The sequence below is a fragment of the Rhinopithecus roxellana genome, chromosome 1 (genome assembly GCF_007565055.1).
Source record: "Rhinopithecus roxellana isolate Shanxi Qingling chromosome 1, ASM756505v1, whole genome shotgun sequence".
NCBI classification, from domain to species: domain Eukaryota; kingdom Metazoa; phylum Chordata; class Mammalia; order Primates; family Cercopithecidae; genus Rhinopithecus; species Rhinopithecus roxellana.
In genome coordinates, this window is record NC_044549.1 from 20,824,430 (window position 1) to 20,849,356 (window position 24,927).

General features: G+C 40.8%; 1 long non-coding RNA gene and 1 pseudogene across 1 annotated transcript in view; one reads left to right on the forward strand and one right to left on the reverse strand.

Annotated features, from left to right (window-relative positions):
- Positions 1-24,927, reverse strand: part of LOC115900285 — a 148,202-nt gene that overhangs the window by 97,040 nt on the left and 26,235 nt on the right. The window lies entirely within an intron of this gene.
- Positions 13,852-14,547, forward strand: LOC104666704 (annotated as a pseudogene).

Below are 24,927 nucleotides of genomic sequence, written 5' to 3' on the forward strand. Positions count from 1 at the left end.
TCTAGACCAGTTCTCCAGTATTTATTTGAAGTCCTTGAGCCTAAAGGCAGGTGAACTCCGTAAGAGAGTGCCATCACCAGAAAAGAGCAAGCAACCTGGGGTGTCCACGTTTAGGTGAGTCCTAACCATCAGATCAGGCTCAAACTATGAGTCTTCACTGGCTATCTGAAATTTTCATTTTTTTTTTTTTTTTTTTTTTTTTGAGATGGAGTCTAACCCTGTCACCCAGGCTGGAGTACACTGGCACAATCTTGGCTCACTGCAACTTCTGCCTCCCAGGCTCAAGAGGCTCGTGATCCTCCTGCCTCAGCCTCCTGATTAGCTAGGATTATAGGCGTGTGCCACCATACCCGGCTAATTTTTGTTATTTTATTTATTTATTTATTTGTTTGTTTGCTTATTTGAGACAGAGTCTTGCTCTGTCACCCATGCTGGAGTGCAGTGGCGTGATCTCAGCTCACTGTAACCTCTACCTCCCAGGTTTAAGCAGTTCTCCTGCCTCAGCCTCCCGAGTAACTGAGATTACAGGTGCATTGTCTCGTCCAGCGGGATCGTTAACACAGACCTTGGAGGAGGGGGTGGGAATTTAGAGAGACAAGAGACACAAGAAATGGAGACAAGACAGTATCCTGATCAAGTCTCCTTTAATGGCGGCGGTGCAATGCCTTATATAGGCTGGCAGGGAAGAGGAAGGGCTCAGAGCAGGCGGGGAGGAGAATAATGAGAGACATCACCAGGCACATGCTCGGTAGACTTAGTCTTTCCCGGGCGCGGGAAGTTATCTACGGGCGTGGGAAAAGTTCGCGCGCACGGGAAAAGTTGATGATGAAGAACCAGGAAGTGCGCCATCTTGTCTCCACAATGCGGAGCTTAAGCAACAGAGGCCGCAGCAATTTCCGGGCCTCACGGCTCCGGACAGTGCATGCCACCACGCCTGGCTAATTTTTGTCATTTTCACCATGTTGGCTAGGCTGGTCTCCAACTCCTGACCTCAGGTGATCCACCCGCATCACCCTCCCAAAGTGCTGGGATTACAGGCTTGAGCCACCATGACCAGCCTAATTTTTATAATTTTAGTAGAGTCAGGGTTTCACCATGTTGGCCAGGCTGGTCTCAAACTCCTGACCTCAAGTGATCCACCCACCTTCCAAAGTGCTGGGATTATAGGTGTGAGCCACCACACCCAGCCTGAAATTATTATAGCCACCCCAACAATTGTTGAACTAAATTGAACATCAGGATGATTTTTGAAAACTGATTTTTTTAATGGTCTCCCTTTTCTATAGAGTTAAATCTTATTTTTTCCACTAAGAACAGACCAAGCAAAGGTTATGACAATATACTTAGGACTCAAAATACAGCCATGCACCAAAAAGAAGGGCCAGAAACTTCCCTAAAGTTATCCATTTGGCCAAGAGGGAAGCATTGACAGTGATTGATTCTCAAAAACTGTACTCAGCATGTTGCAGGCACAACAATTCTAGAACTTATGTTGGGATGACATGTTCTAGAATACAAATGATGGTGTAGATTTATGATACTTGAATTAATGTTTTGAGGAAGGTTCTCAGGGTCTCTCTGAAAAGGCTTTAATTCCTGCCAAAGGTCCCTTACGGGAGACTGGATGGAATGCTTAGTGAATCTGTCAGGACATGAAATCCCACAGATTTGTGTACCTAGCTGGCCACAATATTATACTTTTTAAGACATTTTTATGTTAATTTTTTAGAGACGGGGGAAGCTTTACTCTGATGATTCTAGGAGCAGAATTGTCATTGTTAAATAAAAATATAGCTCCACCTCTTTAGGAGCCAAGAAGGCATTTCTTTGTTGCAAATTTCTGCATTTGTCACATAATCGAGTACTTTTCTAAAATATAAAATAATTTTAGGTACCAACTATGAAATCTTAGAACCCTTCCCCTATCTCACCTTCCATCTGTAACCAATTACCTCTGACCAGGTGTGGTAGGTAGAATAATCACCCCTGCCCACCACCAATTATGTCCACGTCCTAATCCCCGGAATGTGTAAATGTTGTATTAAATGTCCAAAGAGACTTTGCAGATATGATTAAGGACACTGACAGGAGGCGAGGATCCTGGGTGACTGGGGTGGGCCCACTGCAATCACAAGGGCCTTATAAGAGGGAGGCAGGAGATAAAAGGAGTAGCAGGAGACCCAGCAACAGAAGCAGGAGGTTAGAGTGATGTGAGGAAGCGGCCATGATCCAAAGAATGTAAGTGGCCTCCGGAAGCTGAAAAAAGCAAGAAACAGATTGTTCGCTGAAGCCTTCAGATGCCCTGCTGACACTCTGATCTGATCTGCAGAAATATAAGAGAATAAATTTACCTTGTTTCAAGCATGGAGTGCATGGTAATTTGTTACAATGGCAATAGAAAATGAACACAACAGAGACTGGCAATGCTTTAGTCATCTGAGTAATTGTTTCTGGAGCTTAGGTAATCTATCCAGGGCAGAGCACTAGGAAGGGACAAGGCTCACACATCACCTAGGCCCAATGACTTACGATCCTGGGCTCATGGCCTCTTAGTCCACACTCCTCAGTTATGGTACTGGTTAGGAAAGGCAAGAGCACATTTGTTACCTCTCAGCCTTGCTTGTCAGCTTAGGGGATGCTGGATTAGTCAGAGTTCTACAGAGAAGCACAATCAATAAAGTGCAGACAGGTGTATGGACAGGATAGATGATAGATAGACAGATGATAGATGATGGATAGATAGATAGATAGATAGATAGATAGATAGATAGATAGATAGATAGACAGATAGATAGATTTTAAGATATTGTGGAGACTGGCAAGTCCAAAATCTGATGGGAAAGGCCTCTCAGGAAAGACTTGCAGTTCAAATCCAAGGCAGTCTGCTGGACAAGCAGGAAGAGCCAGTGTAGATGAAGTCTACAGGCAGTCTGCTGGGGAGTTCCCTCTTGCTCTGAGGTCAGTCTTTTGTTTTATTTAGGCTTTCAGCAGATTGGATGAGGCCCACCCACATTACGGAGGGCCATCTGCTATACCCGAAGTCCACTGATTTAAGTGCAAATCTTATCCAAAAATACCTTCACAGAAACATCCAGAATAATGTTTGGCCAAGTATTGGGGTGCCCCATGGCCCAGCCAAGTTGACATAAAAAATTAGCCATCACAGCTGCCAAGAAGGCATCTGCATCCACGAAGTGGTCCAACATTTTCCCAACAAAGAATTTGTCATTTAACTTTATGCTAGAATTAGCTTAATGAAAAGGAGCTATACAAAAACACAAGTCATATCCATGAGAAGCTAAACTCTTCAAGAAAAATGCATGGCCAGAATTTATGACAGAATGTAGATTGTTCCACTCCTATTTTCTCCTTCTCCACAAATCAGTGCATCCAAAGCAGTTTATCTTTGCAGGACTCTCACTCTGCTGTACAATCTGGGAGCCATCCTCCTTAACCCTGACAGAGGAAAAGCATTGTCATTCACAGTTCACGCCCTACCTACAATGGGAAACTTAACTTCTCTGGTTTTCTTTCTCGCCTATTCTTTCTCTTCTCTTCCCCTCTCCCATCGTCTTGCTCTTGTCTCCTTCCTTTTTTTTTTTTTTTTTTTTTTTCTGAGACAGGGTCTCACTGTGTCACCCAGGTTGGAATGCAGTGGTGGGTTCATCACTCACTGCAGCTTTGACCTCCCAGGCTCAAACAATCCTCCCACCTCAGCCTCCTGAGTAGCTGGGACTACAGGCATCCACCACCACACCCAACTAATTTTTTCTTTTTTTCTTTTTTTTGGTAGAGATGGGGTCTTTCTACGTTGCTTAGGCTGGTCTTAACTCCTGGGCTCAAGCGATCTTTCTGCCTCAACTTCCCAAAGTGTTAGAATTACAGGTGTGAGCCACTGCACCAGGTCCTCCCTCCACTTTTCTAATTCTTCATCCTTGTGCTTTTGTGAACTGGTTGGTGAAAATTTGGAAAAATCAAAAAAGTAAGTGCTATTCTACCCTTTCTCCAACTCCTGGCAACAATGCTGGAGATGGAGAGATACAAAGTGAGTGTGAGATTGAGAAAGAACAACGAGAATCAATGAGAGATTCTGAATGTGTAAGTGTGTGTGTCAGCGTGTGACTGGTTAGAAACTCATTGGGGTTTTGAGGTGCTTTTATTTCGGTGTATATTTTAAGTGCAAGGGCAAAGGCAGTAAGGTATAAAATGGGGCAGGATGAAATTACAGGTGAATGAAAGTGTAGACTTGACCTTTACTTGAATTGTACTTACCAAATCCCTACCTTGTGTGACAAGTGCACTATGTTGAGGATACCAAAATGAGCCAACTGGGCCCCTGTTTGGAAGGTACTCATCATCTCACACCAAACTTTGTGTCCTTTTGAATCCACTTGCACTCAGCCCACACAGTTGTGCATGATTCCATACCCTCCTCACACAGGTTTCTCTCAGTTTCCCGTATGTCAGTCTGCTCCCATTCCCAAAGACAGAAAAGGGAATGCTCTCACAGGGCAGCACCAGGCTTCCAACTCCCTCTGTATTATCCCGAGCACCTAAGTCCATGCAGAGGTGTTCAGGTGGATAGAAACCTACTGACTTGGACAAAACAGTATCTTTCCCAGCCTGCAATAAGCCCTTCTTGAGGAAGGCTGGTTTTTTATCTGGCGTGTTTCATGGTACAGGCTTTATTAACCAAATTTTAATAAGAGAAACCAGCTTCAGACAGCTGCTGGTGGTTTTCCTTTGCAATGTGTCCAACAGAATTGCACAGTGCTGTGGCCTGTGGCTGTCAACATTGTTGTCTCTGGATGTTCGTAAGTGAAAGGACTGCACAGCAGATTTCTGCTGGCTTTTCCACTGGGTTAGAGACAGGGAAGCCCATGTCTGAGAAGGGGGTTTCTTAGAGCCCGAGAGTCACTCAGGCACTCAGCCCAGGGTCACCTTCATTAGGACTGTCTCATGATTCCATTGCTAAATCTGCTTTGGTTTGGCAAATAGAAATGTGGCCCTTTGAAGTATTTATCACTACTAAGCAAGTTCCTGAAAACTTCATTCTCCATTACCTGGTGACAGTGTCGATATTTCATTGGCACTTCTTAGTTAAATGTATTTTAGGGTGTTATGGCCCCTTTAAAAAAATCTGCATGCCTGCGCCCCTTTAAAGTTGCTATCTGGTAAAATGATTAGAAGAGAAGGAGATGAAATTATGAGATTTGGATTGCAGTGACTCAGAGAGTAGCAAGAGCAGCTCATTTAGAAGGGGAAAAAAGCTTAAACTTAACTGCAAAGGGTCAGGCTTGTACAATACCCCCATTCTAATCCTGCGGTGGCTGTGAAGTGATTCAGAGCTACTCTGACAAATGTAGGAACTTTCAAAGTCTGGGGAGTGAAATATTGTCTAATAATGAATCTTCCTTTTTTGATTAGTGTGGAACCTGTATCCTGCTTCCAGAGGCAGGACTCCATTTTCTTATTCATTTTCACCATAGTTGGAATGGAAAAATTGAAATCATTGCTCTAATGGCAAGAAACATCTTATGGTGCTCAGAGCCAGCAATCAGTACAGACAGGCACAGACAGGGGCGCCTTTTGCTCTTTTTGAATGGAAAGAGCTTCACTCCACTGAAATAGATGATTTTCTAGTGGAGGCTAACATTGTAATAATAACATACTCTGATGGGTTTTTTTCTTTTTTCTTTATAAGGATTTCTCAATTTTATGTCTATAATTGACATCTATGGACCAGCCATAAAAATGTATTCCTCAGTCTAAGGTGAGGGACTTTTGAGAGGTCCAGGAGATCCCAACTGGTTTGTGGAAACTCAAGCTGCAGAACTCCAAGAAGTAGACGAGGGTGGGAGAGACAAGCAGGGCCTTTATCTAGGGAAGGTCAGCAAAACTTCTGGATTTCCATATTTCTCTTAAAGGTGAAAAATGAGGTAAGAAAACTGAAGGGGAGAAGGGAAACATGAAATAAAAAGAATTAATGAGGATTGAGCCCTTTATGTGCCAGCCCAATTAGAGGTGCTTTACCCACATTACTGCATTTAATCCTCACAACGGAGTGAGGCAAATCTGTTGCCTCTCCAGGAGTCACTTTCCTCACGTTCCATCCCTCCTGTCCCAGCTCATGTCACATGATAACAACTGCTAGAGAGCCACTTTGCCTTCATGTTAACGAATGACCAAGGGACCCAGTTCTGACTATGGGACATAACACTAAGTCTGTTGGGGGGATTTGGAAAACAGTTTTCCTTCAAGACAAAAAAAAACAAAAAAACAAAAAACAAGCACACATGAGAAGAGCTCTCTTGTCACCTGAGCTGCTCCCGGCTCCCTACATAGCAATGCAATTGTCTAAGGACCCAGTACTTGGAGCTGAAGCAGCCATCTTGCAAGTAAGACACCAAAAGTTTTCATGTGAGGACAGTGGAATGGAGGATGAAAAAAAGCTTCATTCCTGCCGGGCGCGGTGGCTCACGCCTGTAATCCCAGCACTTTGGGAGGCTGAGGCAGGTGGATCATGAGGTCAGGAGATCGAGACCATCCTGGCTAACACAGTTAAACCCCATCTCTACTAAAAATACAAAAAATTAGCCAGGCGTGGTGGCGGCGCCTATAGTCTCAGCTACTCGGAGGCTGAGGCAGGAGAATGGCGGGAACCCGGGAGGCGGAGCTTGAAGTGAGCCCAGATGGAGCCACTGCACTCCAGCCTGGGCGACAGAGCGAGACTCTGTTTCAACAACAACAAAAAAGCTTCATTCTTCATGACATTCTTGAGACCACTGACTCAGCCCTAGAACCACCTACTTCTGGATGTCTTTTTGTGTGAGATAATAAATCTCCTCATTATTTCAGTCACTTTTAGCTGGATATTCTGCTTGCAGTCAAAAGCATTCTAATCAACACAATATGACTATTTCCATTTTACTAAATTTGTTTCATCCAACAAACCAAGAAAATTAATTCATTGACCACCACATTAGAAGCAAAAGACAGTTGCTTTATAATTTCTCTGAAATACTATCTGTACAGTCCTTTAGTTTTTAGCTTACTACATTTCATCCTCACTGTCCTTCATGTATAGATAACACATGATGGTCATGAAATGACCATGTACCACAGATGGTAACCTTATTTCCTATTATTTCTTGTGGCATAGGTGCTAAAAGCTTAATCCCAATCATCAACCACTAGCCTTAAGTTGCGGCCAACACCCTTCTCCACTGAGAAGTTAGAGACAGATAGAAGTTTAGAGGCTTGTACTGTGAGGCCAGTTTAACATATGAACCTTTGATTATGACCTCCTACCATGATGATTATGATATCAGGTTCACAGTTCGGGACAGTTCTGCAGAATAAGAAGGGTGTTGCTCAAAATGGTTCTTAGCAAAATCAGTCATATTTAAGCTTTTAGTCACAGACATATTACACACTATATGACATTTTCAAAAAGACAGAAGAAGAAGATTAGTGGTTGCCAGAGGCTCAAGGTAGGAGGAGGATGTGACAAGAAAGAGAAGGCAGGCAGGAGTTTTTTGGGAGTAACAGAACTGTATCCTGATTGTGCAGCAGTTACGTGAATCTATGCATGTTTATTCCTTGAACTGTATACCAAAAAGAAGTCAATCTATTGTAAGATTTTTAAAAATAAAACTAAATTCATTCCATAAAACCTGGCTCCTAGCCATTTGTTAATTAGTTCAAATTGATTTTTTTTTTTTTCCTTCAATTGTTAGCAAGAAAGAAGGGAATAGTATAGTTAGTTACTGCTGGGCTTAAGAATACAGTTGACAGGTCAGCGAAGGAAAATATCTAGCAATATCAATTGCTGCAATTGACAAGTGTTTGGATTCACCAATAGGCATGGAAGAGAATAGGGTTTCATGAAACAAAACTGTAACTTTTAAATTGCTGGGGCCTCCTCTGATAACTTTTTGGGTTGGGAATTAGAGCCATTTCCTGGTTATAAAAGCTCAGGGTTTGTGATCATCTCAACTGATGCAGAAAAAGCATTTGACAAAATTCAGCCTCTTTCATGATTAAAAACAACAACAACACAACAACAAATTAGAAATAGAGGAAAACTATCTCCACACAATAAAGACCATATATGAAAAACCCACAGCTAACATCATACTCCACAGTGAAAGACTGAAAGTGTTTCCTCTATGATCAGGCACAAGAAAAGGATATCCACTTTCACCACTTCTAATCCACATAGTACTAGAAGTCCTAGCCAGAGCAATTAGGCAAGAAAAAGAAAAATATCTGAATTGGAAAAGAGGTAAAACTCTCTCTGTTCACAGGTGACAAGATCTTATATGTAGAAAAGCCTAAAGAACTCACTGAAAAAACTGTTTAATAAATTCAGCAAAGTTGCAAAATACAAAATCAATACACAGAAATCAGCTGTGTTTCTCTACACTAAGGATGAACAATCCAAAAAGAATATTCAGATAACAATTCAACTTATAAGCATAAAAAACAATTGGGGTCCCAGGTGTGGTGACCCACACCTATAATTCCAGTCCTTTGGGAGTTGAAGCCTGGGAGTTCAAGATCAGCCTGGGCAACATAGAGATACCCTGTCTCTACAAAAATTTTAAAAATTAGCTGGGGGGCTGGGCACAGTGGCTGACACTTGTAATCTCAGCACTTTGGGAGGCTGAGGTGGGTGGATCCTTTGAGGTCGGGAGTTTGAGACCAGCCTGGCCAACATGGTGAAACTCCATCTCTACTAAAAATACAAAAATTAGCCAGGTGTGGTGGTGCATGCCTGTAGTCCCAGCTACTCAGGAGGCTGAGGCACAAGAATCGCTTGAGCCTGGGAGGTGGAGGTTGCAGTGAGCTGAGATTGTGCCACTGCACTCCAGCCTGGGCAACAGAGCAAGACTCTGTCTCAACAAAAAAGGAAAAAAAAATGAGCTGGGCATGCTGGTGGTGGCACACTCCTGTGGTTCTACCTACTCAGGAGACTGAAGTGAGAGGATCACTTGAGCCCAGGAGGTTGAATCTGCAGTGAGCGATGATCCTGCCACTGCACTCCAGCCTGGGCAATACAGCAAGATCCTATCCCTTCCCCCCACCAAAATATATATATATACACACACACACATACACACACACTCACACACACATATATATAATATAGACACATATTTAATATACACACACACACATATATATATAAATAATAATTTGGAGTAAAGTTAACCAAAGAGGGGAAAGACTTTTACATTGAAAACTATAAAATGCTGCTAAAAGAAACCAAAGAAGACATCAATAAATGGAAAGAAATTCCATGTTATGGATTGAAAGGCTTAATATTGTTAAGATGTTAATACTACCCAAAGCAATCTACAGATTCAATGCAATGCCTATCAGCATCTCAATGGCTTTTTAATTTTTGTAGAAATGGAAAAATCTATCCCAAAATTCATAATCTATCCCAAATCACAAAAATAATCTAAAAAAAGAAGAACAAAGTTGGAAATCTCATATTCCTGATTTCAAAACTTACAACAAAGCTATAGTAATTAGAACAGTGTGGTACTGGCATAAAGCTAGACATATACACCAATTGAATAGAATACAGAACCCATAAATAAAATCTGGCATATATGATCAAATAATTTGCGACAAGGACCAAAACCATTCAGTGGTGAAAGAACAGTCTTTCAACAAATGACATCATGAACATCATGAAAACTGGATCTCCAGATGCAAAAAAAAAAAAAAAGAAGTAGTTGGATCCTTACCTTATACCAAATACAGAAATTATCTCACAATGTACCTAAACATCAGATGTGAAAGGATGAAACTCTTAGAAAACTCTGGTAAAAGCTTCACTACATTGGATTTGGCAATTATTTCTTGGATATAACACTAAAGGCAGAAGCAAAAAAAGAAAAAATAGACTAACTGGATATCATTATAATTTACAAATCTTGTGCATCAAAAGATACTATCGTCACTCCCAACAAAAGTGCATTCCATCCATTGTACAGGTTCAACAAAACAAGATGTACACTGAGCCTGACTCCCTGTGGTGAGCATGAAAGATGGTGTCATTTTCTTGTGGGCAACAGCTATAAAAGCGCTTCCTTCATTATAACCCAAAATGCTAGAATTTCAAAATAATGATCACCTGCAACTCTCAAACAAACAAAACCATTAATGATTTCCCAAACAATGAATAGATAAAATGTGCAGTATTTCTTAGAGGACAAAATAATATTACATTGATTATGCTACTTAAATTTTCAATAATCCCTACAATCTGATTTTTGCTTTTAAGAATTTACATTCTTCTTGAAAGCAGATTTGAATTCCAAATTTCTATATGATTCAGTCAAACAAATTCTTCCTACAGAAATAAAAGAAACTGTAACTTTAAGTACTTTTCAGCTACTGAGACAAGATAAAATATCCAGAGGATACAAAATATTTTACATGTACTTCCTGCATTTGTAGAGACCCTCATCCTTCAATACTTGTGAAATGGTGATTGGGTCAATAGCAAAGAGTTCTCGAGGTAAATTCTGGACTTCTGTATGACATAATACAAATGTATCCATTTGTCAGAATCAACTCTCTGCATTTTCAGACAAAATTCAGTTAATGTCAAGTTGAGCCAAGTGCTAAACCTTGGCAATTTAAATTTTGAAAAATATTCCCAGCCAGATGCGGTGGCTTACACCTGTAATCCCAGCACTTTGGAAGGCCAAGGCAGGCGGATCACTTGAGGCCAAGAGTTCAAGACCAGCCTGGGCAACATAGCAAAATTCTGTCTCTACTAAAAATAAAAAAAATTAGCTGGCAATGATGGCATGCACCAGTAATCCCAGCTACTCGGAAGGCTGAGGCAGGGGAATTGCTTAAATCCAGGAGGTGGCGGTCTCAAAAAAAAAAAAAAAAGAAAGAAAGAAGAGAAAAAGAAAAAAGAAAAGGAAAAGAAAAGAAAAGAAAGAAAAGAAAAAAAAATACTCCTGCCTTGGGGAATCAGGATGAGGTAGGAAAGCACAGTTATTAAGTCCATAGGTTCTCAGCACAGACTGCCCAAGTTCAAATCCCAGCCCTGCCATTTATTATACAAACTATGTGACCTTGAAGAAGTTATTTCTCACTAAACCACAGTTTTAAAAGGTAACAACAGCACAGTACAATAGTCCTCCTTATCTGCATGGCACATGTTCCAAAACCCCCAGTGGATGCCTGAGACCATAGATAGTACTGGATCCAATTGCTATCATTTGGAGCATGTTTCAGTTCATGTCTTCCACTCACAAATTTAATGCCTTTTCCATCTTAGGTAAGCACTTATCACATACTGTGGCCATAACTTTTGCAGTGTGAGGTGCAACAGCAAAACTAGCACACATTTCTCTCTCTTTTCTCTTGACAAAAATGGATAAAATTCTTACTGTGGATTTTAGCAACCTCCGCATACTATTTTTTTTCATTTCCTTATTTAGTTGAGAACGTTCAGCTTTTCATTTAAAGCAAACACTTTACAGCTTCTCTTTGGCATATTTGAATTGCCAGCCTCACTACTCTTGGACTTTGAGGTGATTATTAAGTAAAATAAGGGTTACTTGAACACAAGCACTGTTGATACTGCGACAGTCAATCTGATAACCTAGAGGGCTCCAAGTCACTGTCACTAATGGGTGGGTAGCACAGACGGTGTGGAGATGCTGGACAAAGGGATGGTTCACATCCCCAGCGGGATGGAGCAGGATGACCCAAGATTTTGTTACGCTACTTAAAATGGCCTGCATTTAAAACTTACGAATTATTTCTGGAATTTTCTATTAATATTTTCAGACCACAGTTGACCTTAGGTAACAGGAACCATGGAAATTGAAAACCATGGATGAAGGGGAACTATGATAACTGTCTCACAGAATTGCTAGAAAGGTGAGAAATGCACCCGAAGCACTTAGTGTCAGAGTAAATGACATCTAGAAAGGGCTCAACACATACTAGCAATTATTACTTACCTGGATACTTTTCCATGACCTTTTGTAAACCATTTGCCTATAAATTGCACTAGGGGCCGGGCGCGGTGGCTCAAGCCTGTAATCCCAGCACTTTGGGAGGCCGAGACGGGCGGACCACGAGGTCAGGAGATCGAGACCATCCTGGCTAACACAGTGAAACCCCGTCTCTACTAAAAAAAAAAATACAAAAAACTAGCCGGGCGAGGTGGCGGGCGCCTGTAGTCCCAGCTACTCGGGAGGCTGAGGCAGGAGAATGGCGTGAACCCGGGAGGCGGAGCTTGCAGTGAGCGGAGATCCGGCCACTGTACTCCAGCCTGGGCAACAGAGCGAGACTCCGTCTCAAAAAAAAAAAATTAAATTAAATTAAAATAAATAAATAAATAAATTGCACTAGAGATATCCATTTCATATCCCATTGCCTCATACACTTTCAGTTGCTAGTCAAGCCCACATTTAATCCTATAATGACAAACAAATATGAAGTTAGATTTTCTTTAAATAAAATCACATTACAAAAGCAGAATTATTACTAAAACAACTCAGCCTCTGGCATGATATTTTACAGATATCATAGGCTTTTTCCAAGGTAAATTGACAATTCTTCATCATAAAAGCAGTCGCTATAGCAATACTTCAACTGACTCCTGCATGACTGAAAGAGACCTTGAAAATAAAATAGCAAAATAGCAACAATTTTAAAAAATCCAGCTGCCTATTAATGGTGAAGTTCAGGTCTATATCATGACTACTTCTACTCAGATAAATACTCTGCCTCTGAAATATGACCAATAGTGTAGGGAAAAAAAGACACTATCAACTGAGTAAAAACGCAACTCACAGAACGGGAGAAAATATGCACAAATCGTGTATCTCATAAAACATTAATAGCCAGTATATATTTTTTAAAATTCCTACAACTCAACAACAAAAAACAAAACACCCAGTTGAAAATGAACAAAAGGACTTGAAAAAAATCTCCAAAGAAGTACACAATGGCCAATAAACACGTGAAAAGATAGTCAGCATCTAATGATTAGAGAAATGCACATCAAAATCACTATTAGATGCAATTTCACATCAATTAGGATGACTGTTATTTAAAAAAAACAAAAATAACAACTTTTGGCAAAGATGTGGAGTAACTGGAACCCTTGTGCATTGCTGGTAGGAACGTAAAATGGTGCCGCCACTAGGGAGAACACTATAGCAGCTCCTCCAAAACTTGAAAATGGAACTACCATATTATTCAACAATTTCATCCCTAGGTATATACCTGCTCATGTTCACAGCAGCACTATTTACAATAGCCAAAAGGTAGAGACAACCCCAGTATCCACTGAGAGATGGCTGGATAAACAAAATGGGGCATATACATACAAAGGTCTATTATTCAGCCTTAAAAAGGAAGGAAATTCTGACACATGCTACAACAACACGGATGAACCTTAAGAACATTTTGCTAAGTGAAATAAGCCAGTCACATAAAAACAAATGCTATACAATGCCACTTATATGAAGTACCCTAAAATTCATAGAGAAAGAAAGTGGGACAGAGAAGATTAGCACGGGAAGACGAAGGGCAGAATGAAGAGTTGTTTAAAGGATGTAAAGTTTCAGTTTTGCAAGCTGAAAAGAGTTTGAAGGTGGACAATGGTGATGGCTTTACAACCATGTGAATATACTTAATGCCACTGAACTCTACACGTAAAAATGGTGAAAGTGGTCCTGGGCTGCGGTGGTGCGGTGGTCGCCGTGACGGTCACAGGACTTGGCGGCTGACCCCCGGGCTAGGAGACGGCCCAGTGCCCCGGATCTCGGTGGCCACTGCTGGAGTGCGGCCTGCTCCATGGCCACCTCCGCCGCCTCCTCGGAGCATTTCAAGAAGCTGTAGGAGATCTTCCACGGCCTCCGCGAAGACCTACAAGGGGTGCCCGAGCGGCTGCTGGGGACGGCGGGGACCCAAGAGAAGAAGTTAATCAGGGATTTTGATGAAAAGCAACGGGAAGCAAATGAAACATTGGCAGAGATAGATGAGGAGCTACGCTATGCACCCCTGTCTTTCCCTAACCCCATGATGTCTAAGCTTCAAAACTACCAGAAGGACCTTGCCAAACTCCATCGGGAGGTGAGCAGCACACCTTTGACAGCCACACCTGGAGGCCGAGGAGACATGAAATACGTCATACATGCTGTAGAGAATGAGCACATGAATCGGCTACGGTCTCAAAGGGCAATGCTTCCTCAAGGCACTGAAAGTCTGAACTAGGCCACCCACAGTATTCAACATTCTCATCGGATTGCCACGGAGACTGACCAGCTTGGCTCAGAAATCATAGAAGAGCTGGGGGAACGACAAGACCAGTTAGAATGCACCAAGAGTAGACTGGTAAACACAAGTGAAAACTTGAGCAACAGTCGAAAGATTCTCCGTTCAATGTCCAGAAAAGTGACAACCAACAAGCTGTTGCTTTCCATCATCGTCTTACTTTTGCTCGCCATCCTGGGAGGTCTGGTTTACTACAGATTCTTTCATAACCATTGAACTTCCTATAGGGAAGTGTTTGTGGACCAGAACTTTGATTTTGTGAATGCATGATGTTAGGGATGTGGATGGAATAAGCATATTGCTGCTGTGGCCTAACAGTTCAGGGATGCACTGTGTAGCCGGACTGTGAGAGAAGGGAGGAAAGATGGAAAGCCACTTAAATGTGAAGGAACGGCAACAAGACCAGTATGATATACCAAGGTAATAAATGCTGTTTATGACTTCTTTAAAATAAATGGTTAAAGTGGTAAATTTATGTACTTACCACTTTAACCATTTTTATGTGTAGAGCTTAACCATTTAGTACTTTAACCCCCGACAGACACTCAAGTTCAATGTGCCATGCCTGGAGTTTGGAATGGCAGATATGAAAAACCCTTTTTGAGTGGGTAATTACACGTGCACTAACCATTTGAACAAGCCAAATATCAGTCAAGAAGATGGCATGATGATGGCTGCAGCTGAAAGCGGCAGCATCTTCTAAAAAGTTAGGACAGCCTGCTTGTTTATGTGAGGTTCCTGTCTTGCTAGTTTCACTGGGAATGAATCGTCTCCCTATCAATGGAGAGTTTTATTAACTTGGGTTTATTCGGTTCACTAAAATAGTTCCATTATTTAAGCACTCAAAAAGTTCTTCAGCCAGAGACATCTTATGTCACTACATCACCGAACAGAACTCTGTCAAGGATGCTCTGTAGATAACTTTTTAGCACAAGGAATTCATTCTCCTAAACACATGGGAGCCTCCACATGGCCCTTTAAAAGACACTGACCTCTTTGAAATTAGGACTGGAAGATCTATGAACTGGGGGCAACTCCCAGTTGCACAGATTCCTCTGAACTCTGGTTCTCAGAAAGACTAAACGAAGGAATCATCGGAAGACTCAAAATAGAATCTGTCACATACCAATCCTATGAGATAATGCATGATCTTGCAGAGGCATTAAGAAGCAGGAAGATGGATAATCTGAGGCTGTGTTTAACGTGGTTTATTGGCTTCTATGGACTCAAAGACCATGGAAACAATCTTCTTCTTCCATAAGAATTTACTTCATATATATGTATGTATTAAACTGAAAATAATGGTTAAATCCTAGGATCAGGACTAGTATCAGTAGAAGGAAGGAGTTCCTGACTCCCTGACTTCCTTCCAGCCAGATGAGATACCATCAGTCTCTCAGCCAACACAGAAACAGTCTGTATTTCAAGATGTTCATCTTTGACCTCTTTTGCATCGTCAGGAATTTTTAGATGGCCTAGAGCTTCATGCAGGCTTCTTTGGCTCACACTAGTGAGAGTTTCCCATATGGACTAAGGTCAGTTTTTGACCTCTGGAATCCTCAATATGCTATCCTCAAGGCAGCTGCCTTCTTCCTAGTGTCTTATAAATTAGCTGTGTATTTTCTGGGATCAACCATATCCTTGGAAAACTGACTGCAGCTCATCCAAGAAACTTGGCCCCTATATTTCTCTCTCCAGAGACAGCTGTGTGAAGATTTCAGGAGCAATAACTCAAGACAAAGGGTCCTCAGTGGTCAGCAGAGCCCCAAATTTGGATAAGGTTTCACTTGAATATTCATTGGTTTTAGCAGCTTGGCAAAAGTAGGAAAGAACTCCTAATTCCATGGGGTTAAATATCCTCCCTGAAACTAAAATGGAAAAGATTAACTGCCTCATGAAAAGGATTCTGTGATAAATCTGACATCCTGGGGCCACTTTCCTAATAGCACCTCCTCTTCTCATCACTCATCTCCCTTGTGTGTCTCTTGAATAATATCACTCTTGAGGATTTAATAAAGATTTCTCTGTCAGCAGCCCAAGTCAAAGCCTCTAGAGAAGCTGGTATATTGTTTGAAAAATCCTGGTCCCTCAGTCCCGATGAAGTATAGGAATAAAGAGAATGTAAGGGAAAAGACGTCTATTGGGGGCACCCTGAAGCCAATAGTATTATGTGTTTAGAAAGGATTATGAGACATCAGACCAAGAGAGATATTTATATAGATTAGGAGTTAGATGCTATTAGCAATTATTGTTAATTTGGTGTGATAATCGTATTGTGGTTATAGTAGTATTTTTATAGTTTTTAATTAGTGATAAATACAGGGATAATTAGTTTAAATGCATTCCACTTTATTGACATTAGCAGATATTGAGCTTTTTATAAATTGAAGGTTTGTGGCAATTCTGCATGGAGCAAGTCTATCAGCGCCATTTTTCCAACAGCAGGCGCTCCCTTCATGTCTCTGTGTCACCTTTTGGTAATTCTCACAATATTTCAAGCTTTTTCATGATTATTGTATCTGTTATGATGATCTGTGATCAGCCAGTTTTGATGTGACTATTGTAGTTGCTTTGGGGCAACACAAACCATGCCCATGTGACAGTTGAACTTATTGAATAACGTTGTGTGTGTTCTATCTGCTCCCCCATTTGGCCATTCCCTCATCTCTCTCCCTCTTCTCAGGCCTCCCTGTTCCCTGAGACATAACAATAATGAAGTTAGGCCAATTAATAACTCTACAATGGCTTCTAAGTGTTCAAGTAAAAAGGAGAGTTACATGATTCTCACTTTAACTCAAAAGCTAGAAATGATTAAACTTAGTGAGAAAGGCATATTGAAAACAGAGATACACTGAAAACTAGGCCTCTTGTGCCAGTTAACCAAGTTGTGAATGCAAAGGAAAAGTTCTTGAAGGAAACTAAAAGTGCTACTCCGGTGAACACATGACTGATAAGAAAATGTAACAGTCTTACTGCTGACAGGGAGAAAGTTTTAGTGGTCTCGATAGAAGATCAAACCAGCCACGACATTCCCTTAAGCCAAAACCTAATCCAGTGCAAGGTCCCAACTCTCTTCAACTCTATGAAGGCTGAGAGAGGTGAGGAAGCTGCAGAAGAAAAGCCGGAAGCTAGCAGAGGTTGGTTCATGAGGTTTAAGGAAAGAAGCCACCAGGCATGGTGGCTCACACCTGTAACCCCAGCACTTTGGGAAGCTGAGGCAGGTGGATTGCTTGAGCTCAGGAGTTTGAGACCAGTCTGAGCAACATGGAGAGATTTATTCTCTACAAAAAAAAAAAATATTAGCTGGATGTGCTGGCACATGCCTGTAGTTCCAACTACTCAAGAGGCTGAGGTAGGATGGCTTAAGCCCAGGAGGTGAAGGTTGCAGTGAACCAAGATTGTGCCACTGCACTCCAGCCTGGGTAACACAGCCTGACACTTGTGAAAGAAAGAAGAAAATAAACAAGCAAGCAAGCAAGAAAGAAAGAAAGAAGGAGAAAGAGAGAAAGAGAGAGAGAAAGAAAGAGAAACAGAGAGAGAGAGAGAGAGAGAAAGGAAGGGAAGGGAGAAGGGAAGGGAAGGGGGAAGGGAAGGGAGAAGGGAAGGGAGAAGGGAAGGGAGAAGGGAAGGGAGAGGGGAAGGGGGAAGGGAAGGGGGAAGGGAAGGGAAGGGAAGGGAAGGGAAGGGAAGGGAAGGGAAGGGTAGGGAAGGGAAAGGAAGGGAAAAAGGAGCCATGTTCAGAACATAAAGTGCAAGGTGAAGCAGGAAGTGGTGCTGTAGAAGCTGCAGCAAGTTATCCAGAAGATCTAGTTAAGATAATGGATGAAAGTGGCTACACTAAACAACAAATTTTCAGCATAGATAAAACAGCCTTCTATTAGAAGACACTGTCTAGGACTTTCACAGGTAGAGAGGAGAAATCAATACCTAGTTTCAAAGTGTCAAAGGACACAAAGGTTCTCTTGTTAAGGTCTAATGCAGCTGATGACTTTTTTTTTTTTTTTTTTTTTTGAGATGGAGTCTCACTCTTTTGTCCAGGCTGGAGTGCAGTGGCATGATCTCGGCTCACTGCAACCTCTGCCTCCTGGGTTCAAGTGATTCTCTTCCCTCAGCCTCCTGAGTAGCGGGAATTATAGGTGCCTGCCACCACACCCAACTAATTTTTATATTTTTAGTAGAGATGGGGTTTTGCCATATTGGCCAGGTTGGTCTCAAACCCCTGATCTCAGGTGATCCACCTGCTTAAGTTGAAGCCAATATTCACTTATCATTCTGAAAATTTTAGTGCCTTTAAGAATTATCCCAAATCTATTCTGCCTGTCCTGTATAGATGAAACAAAAGACCTACATGACAGCACCTCTGTTTACAGCATGGTTTATTGAATCTTTAAAGCCCACTGTTGAGACCTCCTCAGAAAAAAAAATCACTTTCAAAATGCTATTGCTCATTGACCAATGCTGCTGATCACCCAAGAGCTCTGATGGACATGTACGGAGATTAATGTTGTTTTCATGCCTGCTAACATAAACTCCATTCTGCAGTCCATGAATCAAGGAGTAATTTTGACTTTCAAGTCTTATTATTTCAGAAATACATTTTGTGATCAGGCACAGTAGCTCACGCCTGTAATCCCAGCACTTTGAAAGGTTGATATGAGCAGAGTGTTTGAGCTCAGGAGTTCAAGACCAGCCTGGGCAACGTGGTGAAACCCTGTCTCTACTAAAAATACAAAAACTAGCTTGGTGTGGTTGCATGCACCTGTAGTCCCAGCTATTCGGGAGGCTGAGGAAGGAGGATAACCTGAACTTCAGAGATCGAGGCTGCAGTGAGCCATGATGGTGCCACTGCACTCCAGCCCGGTTGACAGGAGTTAGACCCTGTCTCAAAAAAAAAAAAAAAAAAAAAAGCATTTTGTAAGGCTATAGCTACCATAGATAGTGATTCCTCTGATGGATATGGGCAAAGTAAATCAAAAGCCTCTGGAAAGAATTCACCATTCTAGATGCCATTAAGAACATGTATGATTCATGGGAGAAGATTAAAATATCAACCTTAACAGGAATTTGGAAGAGGTTGATTCCAGCTTTCACAGACGACTTCAGTGGAGGAAGTAACTGAAGATGTGGTAGAAATAGCAAGAGAACTATAATTAGAAGTGGAATCTGAAGACGGAACTGAATTGCTCCTGTCTCATGATAAAACTTGAATGGATGATGAATTGCTTCCTATTGTGAATAAAGACAATGTTTCTTGAGATGGAATCTACCCTGGTGAAGGTGCTGTTAACATTGTTGAAATGACAACAGAGGAGCTAGAATATTACCTACACTTAGTAGATAAAATAGTAGCAGGATTTGAGAGGATTGACTCCAATTTTGAAAGAACTTATACTGTGAGTAAAATGGTATCAAACAGCATCACGTTTTTCATGAAAGGAAGAGTTCATTGATGCAGCAAACTTCTTTGTCATCTTTTAAAAAATTGCGACAGCTGCTGGGTGCAGTGGCTCATGCCTGTAATCCCAGCACTCTGGGAGGTTGAGGCAGGCAGATCACGAGGTCAGGAGTTCAAGACCAGCCTGGCCTATATAGGGAAACCTTGTCTCTAGTAAAAATACAAAAACTAGCCTGGCATGGTGGCACGTGCCTGTAGTCCCTGATACTCGGGAGGCTGAGGCAGAAGAATCGCTTGAACCTGGGAGGCAGAAGTTGCAGTGAGCCGAGATCATGCCATTGCACTTGAGCCTAGGCAACAGAGCAAGACATTGTGTTGTTGCATACTTATAGATTACAGTATAGCACAAAAATAATTTTTGTATGCAATGGGAAACCAAAAAAGGTGTGTGACTCATTTTATTGTGATATTTGCTTTATTGCAGTTGTCTGGAACCAAATATGCGCTATTTCCGAGGTGTGTTTGTACTGAAATATTAATGGCGAAATGATGACATTCAGAACTTGCTTTACAAAACTCCAGCAGGCTGGGTGCCGTGACTCATGCCTGTAATCCCAGCACTTTAGGAGGCTGAGGAGGGTGGATCACTTGAGATCAGGAGTTTGAGACCAGCCTGACCAACATAGTGAAACCCGTCTCTGCTAAAAGTACAAAAATTAGCCAGGTGTGGTGACAGGCGCCTGTAATCCCAGCTAATTGAGAGGCTGAGGAAGGAGAATCGCTTAAACCCAGGAAGCAGAAGTTGCAGTGGGTCGAGATTGTGCCACTGCACTCCAGCCTGGGCAACAGAGCAAGACTCCATCTCAAAAAAATAAATAAATAAAAATTTCAGAAAAAACAAATAAAGAAATGCTGGTAGGGTAATTGATGAAATACAACTGGTAAAATGTTGAGACTTTTTGAAGGTGGACTATTGTTACCTGGGGGCTCATTATACTATTTTTCCCCCATTTTTGTATGTGTTTTAAATTTTCTATTATAAAAAGTAGGAGGGAAAAGTTGGAGGAGAAGAGGGTGCCAGCAATGCTGGATTCACTCAGTATTTCACTTTGAAAAGAACAGCTTCACAAAAATTAACTCAAACTGTATCGTAGACCTAAATGTAAAATGTAAAACTATAAAACTCATATGCATAGGAAAAAATCTAAGTGATCTTGGGTTTAGTGGTGATAAATTTTTAGACACAACATCAGATCATGATCCATGAAAAAATATTGACAGTTGGACTTCATTAAAATTTAAAACTGCTGTCCAGGCATGGTGGCGCATGCCGCTGAAGCGGGAGGATTACCTTAGCTCAGGAGTTCGAGACCAGCCTGGGCAACATAGTGAAGCTCCATCTCAAAAAAAAAAAAGGATGGTCAACATCAGATGTCATCAGGGAATTTTAAATTAAAACAACGAGATATGACTATATAACTCAGAATGGCTAAACCAAAGCACTATGCGACCAGATGCTGGAGAGCACGCGGAGCAACAGGAACTCTCATTCATTGCTGGTCAGAATGCAAAATGTTACAACCCCTTTGGAAGACAGTTTGGCAGCTTCCTACAAAACTGATCTCACCGTACTACCTGGCAATTGTGCTCCTTGGTTGCCTAAATGAGTTGAAAACTTATGTCCACACAAAAACCTGCACATGAATGTGTATAGCTGCTTTAGCCATAATTGCCAACACTTGGAAACACCAAGATGTCCTTCAATAGGTGAACTGATCAACCGTGGCACATTCATACAATGGAATAGTATTTGTTCCATTTATTCCAATTCAGTAATAAAAAGAAACGAGCTATCAAGCCATGAAAAGACACAGAATAAACTTAAATGCATATTGCTAAATGTAAGAAGCCAATCTGAATAGGCTGCATCCTGTATAACTCCAACTATGTGACATTCTGAAAAAGACAAAACTATGGAGACAGTAAAAAGATTAGTGATTGCCAGGGCTTTGGGGGAGGGAAGAAAGATGACTAGGTACAGCATAGGGGATTTTTTAAGCAGTCTAGGAACCCTCTGTATTTTCCATTCAATTTTTCTATAAATCTAAAACTTCTCTAAAAAATAAAGTATATTAATTTAAAAAGGAAAAAAAGCTGCTGGTAATGCCTGTCTGCATGAAGGGGCCAGGGACAGATTTGCCTCCTCTCAATGCTGTACATTACATGTGTGGCTATTAAGTGGGAATACATTAGAGGGTTTACAGCACAATGAAGTTTCTCAAAATTAGGTCCAAGAACTACATCTATCAGAAGCAACTGAGTTGCTTGTTAAATGCAGATTCCTAGGCCCTGGGCCAGAGCTACTGAATCAAAATCTCTAAGAACAAGGCCTGGAAATCTGCCTTTAGAATACCCCAGTAATTCCTATGCACATTAAGGTTTGAGACTCATTAGTATACACTCTACCAATCTGCTCAACTGTTAAGTCTTTTATTTTTGCACACATGGAGGAATAAAGAGAAAATGTCCACTAAATTCTTCTCAAATACATGTAACAAGCCTATGAACAGGAGGGCTTAGGATGGAAAGAGTAGGATGGACACACCACAGGCTGATGAACAACTGGCTTGGAGAAGCTTCTGAGCCTGAGTGGAGAAGGAGGACAAGAACTAGAGGTAAGCTATTCACTCTCCATACCATGTGACAGCTAGGTTCATTTGAAACACAATTAAGCAATACAGAGGATCAGACAACATTGACTAAGTTGGAAAACAAAGGCATATGAACGAAAGTCTTTCAGAAATAAGTGCAAGGTGTTAGAAGTCATCTAGATTGAAGACAGAGAAAAAGTGACAAGAAATATTTCAACTGATTCTTAGGAAGGCTGCTCTGCAGAAGCAAAACAAAATAAATCCAAAAAGGTAAGGAATGCCAAGAAAGAAAAGAAAGAGAAAGAAAGAAAGAAAGAAAGAAAGAAAGAAAGAAAGAGAGAGAGAGAGAGAGAGAGAGAGAGAGAGAGAGAAAGAGAGAAAGAGAGAAAGAGAGAAAGAAAGAGAAGAAAGAGAAGAAAGAGAAGAAAGAGAAGAAAGAGAAGAAAGTAAGAGGGAAGATAAAAAGGAAACAAGGGGAAAAACCTGAAGGAGAAACCTTGAAAATGCAAAAGTTGAGCCTGATGGAAATAATGTATCAGAAATGACCAAGGCCAGGTGTGGTGGCTCACCCTTGTAATCCCAGCCCTTTGGGAGGCTGAGGTGGGAGGACTGCTTGAGCCCAGGAGTCCAAAGCTGCAGTGAGCTATCACACCACTGCACTCCAGTCTGGGTGACAGAGTGAGACCCTGTCTCAAACAAACAAACAAACAGAAAAGAAGTGAACCTAAGTAGGAGATAGCTCATGAGCTTTGAGTATAGGAATCATCAGTGATTTTCAGAAAGAACTGTGAAAACAGGCCAAAAAAATTTTTTCTAAAAACTAAAACAAATACCCAAAGCAAAGAAACAAGAATATAAAAGACGAGCATTTTCTATCATAGATACTACACTCATATATTTTCCAGATTATGGTTTTCTTTCCACTTAAATAACTATAACTGTAACCTGAGACTGAGGTAACAAAATAAAATGAAACTGCAGAGAGACGGAGAATGAAGTATCTTTCTCCTCATTGTGCTATATCCACTTGTATAACAAAGTTCTTTTATGTTTATACAATGCTTTATTAGAGCTATTTTAGCACTTATAGCCAGATATGTACATATCTGACTCTTTCACTAGCCTGTGAACTATTTAAAGGCAGACTGGCTCTTATTTACCTCTGAGTTCTCTTTCTCGGGCACATAAAAGGTATTTTGTGAACATGTTTTGTTAATTAGTTAAACAAGACCTCAGAGTCACACTCTAGGATGGAAGTAGGGTTCTATAAATGAGGGTAACAGAGCAAAATCCCATCAACTTAAAGCAAGTGGAAGAGGAGACTGAGGCAGTAAGGAAGATTAGGGTCAGCAGCTGCAGAAAGTGAAGAGGAAAGTCACATCTGGTCATTAGAGTTCCCAGCATTTCATCATTTTTGTCTGATTAGCAGAACAGATCCAGAACTGTGCTTAGTCCGCTAATAACCACAGCCATTTTTAGTACAGACTTTTCCCTTCCTGTCTTCTATCCAACATTTATCTTATTCGCACCCCTCCCCACCAAAACAAACAAACCAACAAACCATCTAGGGTAGAACTACTTAAAAGATTCCATAAACAAGTTAGGCAGTAGACATAAAAAGAAATCAGATGAATTCTGTTCTAAGTGTTTAGGTAACTAACTGCATAGGATATGAGATTTGCATTTCAAGTGAGTATACGTGCTGCTTGCTTAATTTTCCTGGCCTGTGTTAGAGCTTCTCCAGGTTCTATGAATTAGAATTTTGTTTCTGTTGTCTACAGAACTAAAGAGCATAATTAGTATTTCTGCAAAACATTTAAGTAACATTAGAAAATTTTAATTTGACCTGTTTATTAGGCTTACTTTTACTTAGACTAAGAAAGGCACAGTTTGATTAAGGCCACCCCAGAGGGTAACAGCAATCTGAAGAAAAGCTGCAAGTAGTGAAGTGAGATTCACAGTGTTAACTTCTAGTCATCTTAAGCTACTTTGAAAAACACAAATACATTAGGAAAATAAAACTGGAAAATACTGTGCATTTGAAGATTTTTCATTTACCAAATTATTTTGTGTATATTAAATCTCAACAGAGAAAATACCAAGTGTTGGTAAAGTACATAGCAAACAGATATCTCATACATCACTTGTGGGAGTATTAACTGAACCATCTATTTTGAATAATTGTTTGGTGATATCTACTAAAGCCAAACATATGTACAAGCCATGATTATGCAATCCCACTTATAGGTATATATCCAATAAAAAGGCATGTATTTATTTTTCAATTCATAAAGCCAGAAGGGAAAACTATTTAAATGCCTATCAACAGAGAAGCTGAAAAATCGATTGTATTTTCATAAAATTCAATACTACAGAGCAAGAAAAAGGAACAATCTATAACTGCAGAGAACAATATGAATTAATCTCACAAACATAATGTTGAGCAAAAGAAGTCAGGTATAAAAGAGTACATACTGTTTGAGTCCATTATATAAAGTTCAAACACCAACAAAATCTATAGTAGCAGAGACTGGGATACAGAATACGCTT